The sequence below is a fragment of the Macaca nemestrina genome, chromosome 4, assembly GCF_043159975.1.
Source record: "Macaca nemestrina isolate mMacNem1 chromosome 4, mMacNem.hap1, whole genome shotgun sequence".
Lineage (NCBI taxonomy): Eukaryota > Metazoa > Chordata > Mammalia > Primates > Cercopithecidae > Macaca > Macaca nemestrina.
The window spans coordinates 164617004-164623003 of NC_092128.1; the positions used below are offsets into that span (position 1 = coordinate 164617004).

At 33.7% G+C, this 6000-nt stretch overlaps 1 long non-coding RNA gene across 2 annotated transcripts in view; it reads right to left on the minus strand.

The window, feature by feature from the left end:
• The window catches only part of LOC139362593 (uncharacterized), a 41701-nt gene extending 36244 nt beyond the window's left edge, over positions 1 to 5457 (minus strand). For both annotated transcript variants that reach the window (XR_011621746.1, XR_011621747.1), the window contains exons 1-2: positions 5361 to 5457; positions 5048 to 5072 (exon numbers count right to left, since the gene is read on the minus strand). This is a non-coding gene — a long non-coding RNA (uncharacterized lncRNA). The remainder of the gene's footprint in view (positions 1 to 5047; positions 5073 to 5360) is intronic.
• Between the last annotated feature and the right edge of the window lie 543 nt (positions 5458 to 6000).

Sequence of the window (6000 nt, forward strand, 5' to 3'; positions counted from 1 at the left end):
ATAGTCATTTCATCTTAATTTTGGCAAGCATTTGTATGATTTATCTTCTTAACATCTTTTACTTTTGATCTATTTGTGGTTTTAAACTAATAATTTTTAAAATTTTTTTTCTTGCAAGCAGCGTATGATTAGAGCCTGCTTTAAAATGCAATCTGAAAATCCCTGCCTTTTAATTGAAGTATTTAGGCCATTAAATGTAATGTGTTAGTGGTATAGTCAGACTTATGTTTTTCATTATGCTATTTATATTCTATTTACTTCATCTTTTCCGTCTCATTTTTCCCTCTTTTCTGCCATCTTTTAGATTATTACTACTACTATAAATCAATTTGTCTCTCCTCTATAATTTAGGTAGTTCTATATCATTATTTTGTTATTTTTATGGTTACTTTAACTTGTCACAGTCCAGAAGAAAGAGATATTATACCACTCTACATAGTTCATAAGATCATAGAATAATATACAGTGAGTCCTCACCTCATGTCATCAACATATTCTTAAAAACTGACTTCATATGAAACAACATGCAGAAAGTGCTTGAATAATGTCATTTAATTCAGTATAGTTTCATTACAATGTTGACGAGGGTAAAAGTTGGTTTCCTTATATACAGTTTATGTTAAAGTCACACTTTTCAAGAACCTATCAATGAGATTAGGTGAGGATTTACTGTACTTTCCTCTCTTCCTTCCAGGTCTTTATGAAAATGTTGTTATATATTTGACATACACAGTTGATCCTTGAAAAACATGGGGTTAGGAGTCTCAATCCCCAAGCAGTTAAAAATCTCCTTACAACTTTTGATTTTCTAAAAACTTAACTACTAATACCCTACTGTTGACAGGAAGCCTGACCAATAACATAAACAGTCAATTACCACATATTGTGTATGTTACATGTTACTGTATTCTTACCATAAAGTAAGCTAGAGAAAGAAAAGCATTATGAAGAAAATTTGAAGAAAAAGAGAATACATTTACTATTCACCAAGTAGAAGTGGATCATCACAAAGGTTTTCATTCTTTTAATCTTCAATTTGAAGGCTAAAGAGCAGGAAAAAGAAGGAGTTGTTTTCACTGTTTCAGGGGTAGAAGAGCCAGAGGAAAACCTGTGTATAAGTAGATCTATGTAGTTTAAACATGTGTTGCTCAGGGATCAACTACTGGATGTGTATATGTGTGTGTATTATATATGTGTGTGTGTGAGAAAGAGAGAGACATATGTATTTGACATATATGTGCTATAAACTCCACAGTATTTTAAGCTGTCAATTATCTTTTAAAGAAATTTAAGACATACAACTCATTTATCCCTGTAGTTATAATTTCTGGGGCTTTTTATTCCTTAAGGATAATCCCATATTTTCATCTGGTATCATATTTCTTCTGCTTGACACTTACACTTCTTTTAACATTTCTTGTAGTGTGTGTCTGTTAATAATAAATTATTCAAGCATTTGTATATAAAAATATATATATTTTTTCATTTTTAACAAAATTTTATTTTGAAACACCCATGTATTCCCAGAGAGCGAATATATATTTCCTCATGAGCCCTTTGCTAAGTTTTCCTCAAAACATCTTCTTAGACTAGAGAGACTGTAAACACAAAGCAGTAAGTGTGTTTAAATATGCAAGCTTGCTAGTTTCAAAGTCAAAAAACAAGCAGAGAAAGAAAGAAATTAAAACTCTGTGAGTAACAGGAATGAAAACTTTTACCTATGATGTAGATCTTGCTGAGCTCTTGAAATCAAGATCTGAGATAGTTTTCCTACTCTGAGCAAAAACTGCAAAAAGGCAATGATGGATCATATATAAACTTGATGCTTAATGAGGTGGAATGAAGCAGATACAGCCATGTATCTAAAATGTTTGGATATATTATACAACTGCAATTCAAATCTAATGCATCTTATTCTCATTTAATGTTTCCTATTTCTTAGCTTCTATTTTATCTTCTTATGTTTTTAGGCATCTACATGGCATTCTATGTAATTTTAGCTTAATCTTGTAGTTCACTAATTTTCAATTAAGTTTCATTTAATGAGCTCTTTAAAAAATTCACTGGTTTTAATACAAAATATATAAATATATGTATATGTTAATATATGCAAATACACAAAAATATACATACATATTTTTGTTTTTTGTTTATTTTATTTTTTTTCATTTTTTGAGAGAGAGTCTTGCTCTGTATTTATATAGAGTGACAAGAGACTCATAGGAGAACTTGAATACTCATCCCTAGTAAATTGTATAATTTCTATATCGTGCAAGTATAAATTATTATAAAAATAAGTTCCAATTATTGAGGAATACATGAAAGTATAGGTCAAACATTAAATTTAATGTGACTGGTACTGCTAATATTCATTATCCTATTCTCTAAAATAGTGAATAGAACTTTTTAAGAGTATTATCTTAAAATAGAGTAACTTCACCATATAGAGGCCTGACAAAAACTACCTCAGCTAAGTGATTAAGATTAACAAGGTCAGTGATAAGTCATGTTGGTAGCATGTATTCTGGAAATGATATGATAGAAATTGAACTTTGCCTTTAAGATCTTCCTCTCCAAACCCATAATCCCAGTTTAATAAGAAAAACGTCAGACAAAATTAATTGGTTGACAATCTGCAAAATACCAGACATGTAATTCTCAAAACTGCCTGGTCATTGAGAAAGAAGAATCTAAGTAAATGTAACAACTAAATTCAATGTGATATCTTGGGTGGGACCCTAGAAACAGAAAAAAGACTTTAGGTTGAAAACTAAGACGCTAGAATAAAGAATGAACTTTAGTTAATGATATGTATTCATATTGGTTCATTTGTCGTGGTTAATGTACCATATTAAAATAAAATGTCAAAAATAAGATGCATGGATTGCAGAATATATGGGACATTATACTGAGTTTGCAACTTTTCTATACATCTAAAACTAATCTAAAATGAAACATTGACTAAATATAAAAAATGTATTATTCATGTAAACTAGACAATTATTTTATTTTCATTTATAAAAAGGAACATATATTATTGTGTACCAAGTAATGTTTGAAAAAGGAAAGACAGAGGGACAAATTTTTGAGATATTTGCTTAAGTAAGAAATAGATTTGCAAATAGCAAATTGGCATTCTTTCAATATTGGGGTACATTTCCAAGATAAGATAGATAATATCAAATCAGATAAGTATGTCTCATTTTCTTGATGTTTGATACATTCAACATTCATGGCCTGAAACAAATGTAATATTACTAATATTATTTGATTTTATTGATAATTTATTTGTTATATAACAGGATAATACAGTAGTTTGAAACATGTATTTAGCACTTTATTTATTTATTTATTTATTTATTTATTTATTTATTTGGGACAGTCTTGCTCTGTTGCTCAGGCTGAAGTGCAGTGGTGCAATCTCGGCTCATTGCAACCTCTGGCCTCCTGGGTTCTATTGATTCTCTTGCCTCAGCCTCCCGAGTAGCTGGGACTACAGGCGTGTGCCACCACACCCGGATCTTTTTTGTATTTTTAGTAGAGACATGGTTTTACCATCTTAGCCAAGCTGATCTCGAACTCCTAACCTCAGGTAATCCACCTGCCTCGGCCTCCCAAAGTTTTGGGATGACAGGCATGAGTTACCTTGCCCAGCCAGCACCTTTATTTTAAAACTGGCCTTCAGGAATTTGTTAATAATTTGTAGAACATCACTTCATATCGGCTTCAGCAATGAACTATGAGATAAGCTAGAGAATTTTTGTCCAAAACTGCCTAACGGACAGCCCAGCTGCAGAATTAATTGAATAGAGTAAAATACAATTCTACTGATCCAACTAGTCAAAATTTATTTGTGTTTCTCAAAAATGTACAATAGGAGAGAGAGAGAGAGGGACAGAAACCAAAACATGAAGTTTGGTAAACAGTGCACTTTTGTAATTTTTGAAGATGTATATTTTGTTCATAAATTCTACTGTGCCCTTTTATGAGTGACATAAAATGAAAAAAAAAGTAATACCTGATTTATTGGTAAGAGAAGAGGCTTGGATTATAAATCATGCTGCTATAAAGACACATGCACACGTATGTTTATTGTGGCACTATTCACAATAGCAAAGACTTGGAATCAACCCAAATGTCCATCAGTGACAGACTGGATTAAGAAAATATGGCACATATACACCATGGAATACTACACAGCCATAAAAAAGGATGAGTTCTTGTCCTTTGTAGGGACATGGATGCAGATGGAAACCATCATTTTCAGCAAACTATCGCAAGAACAGAAAACCAAACACCACATGTTCTCACTCATAGGTGGGAATTGAACAATGAGAACACATGGACACAGGAAGGGGAACATCACACGCTGGGGCCTATTGTGGGGAGGGGGGAGGGATAGCATTAGGAGATATACCTAATGTAAATGATGAATTAATGGGTGCAGCACACCAACATGGCACATGTATACATATGTAACAAACCTGCACATTGTACACATGTACCCTAGAACTTAAAGTATGATGATAATAAAAAAAAGAGAAGAGGCTTTAGTGTTAGTTGAGCATAACTTCTTAATATTTATGAATTCCATAATTACCGACAACTTCAACAACCTAAAAAATCAATTCTATAAAATCTTTAGCATAATTTTCCATTTTTAGGTTTAAAGTGGTTTGTAACTTTATTGTTTATCATAATGTTATATGTTATTTTCTTTGAGCTTTGAAACGGACTTGAATAATAAAATGACAATATCAGAAAAAGATTGTACAACCTTTTAATTTCTATGCTATCTAGTGTAATTATTAAAAAATACTTGAAGGTATTTTAACATCAGGGTTTATTGAGGCTGTCGGGCTAAGATGTTGTAGTATCCCGCATTCTTCACACCCAGCATCCTTCTGCAATGACCCATCCCACTTGGCTGATAGATTTATTATGTTAAATAGCTATCCAAAACATTTAGCAGTTCCACATTCTCCTCCCATAATCCATTAATAAAGAAACATTAATTAAAATAGATGTAGTTTTTGTAAGCTCTTACCTTACGAGAATGCTGTCACTCTGTCCTTCACCAGGTCAACGGCAGAAAAAAGTAACCAGAAAAGCCTAGTTAAGAGTTGTTTACATCTCTCTCCTTTGACTACTCCCTCACCCCTCAAAGTTATTCTTTCTACTGAATTTTGTAGACTGGCACTACCAACTAACCAAAAACAGAAACTTGGATATTATTCCCGCCACTTCTTGCCCCTTCCTATCCATTATTTGGGAACATTGCACTTAATAGCCACTCAATTAACATTTATTAAAACAGTAAAGAAATACAGCACTGATTTCATACAATATCATCTTGGTACCTGTATTTTCCACTTGACAACACTGCGAAATAATTTGAGATTATTATTCATAATTGAGAGGTGAAGCCAGCTGGGCTTCTAGGTCGGTGGGGACTTGGAAAACTTTTTTGTGTAGCTAAAGGATTGTAAACACACCAATCAGCGCTCTGTGTCTAGCTGAAGGTTTGTAAATGCACCAATCAGCACGCTGTAAAAATTGACCAATCAGCACTCTGTAAAATGGACCAATCAGCACCCTGTAAAATGGACCAATTAGCACTCTGTAAAATGGACCAATCAGCAGGACCTGGGCCAGGCCAAATAAGGGAATAAATGCTGGCCACCTGAGCCAGCCAGCAGTGGCAACTAGGTGGGGTGCCTTTCATCCCTGTGGAAGCTTTGTTGTTTCGCTTGTAACAATAAATGCTGCTGCTCACTCTGGATCCGCACTACCTTTATGAGCTGTAACACTCAAGGTGAAGGTCTGCAGCTTCACTCCTGAAGCCAGCGAGACTGCGAACCCACCGGAAGGAAGAAACTCCAGACACATCTGGAGACATCTGAACATCTGAAGGAGCAAACTCGGGACACACCATCTTTAAGAACTGGAACACTCATCGCGAGGGTCTGCGGCTGCATTCTTTAAGTCAGCGAGACCAAG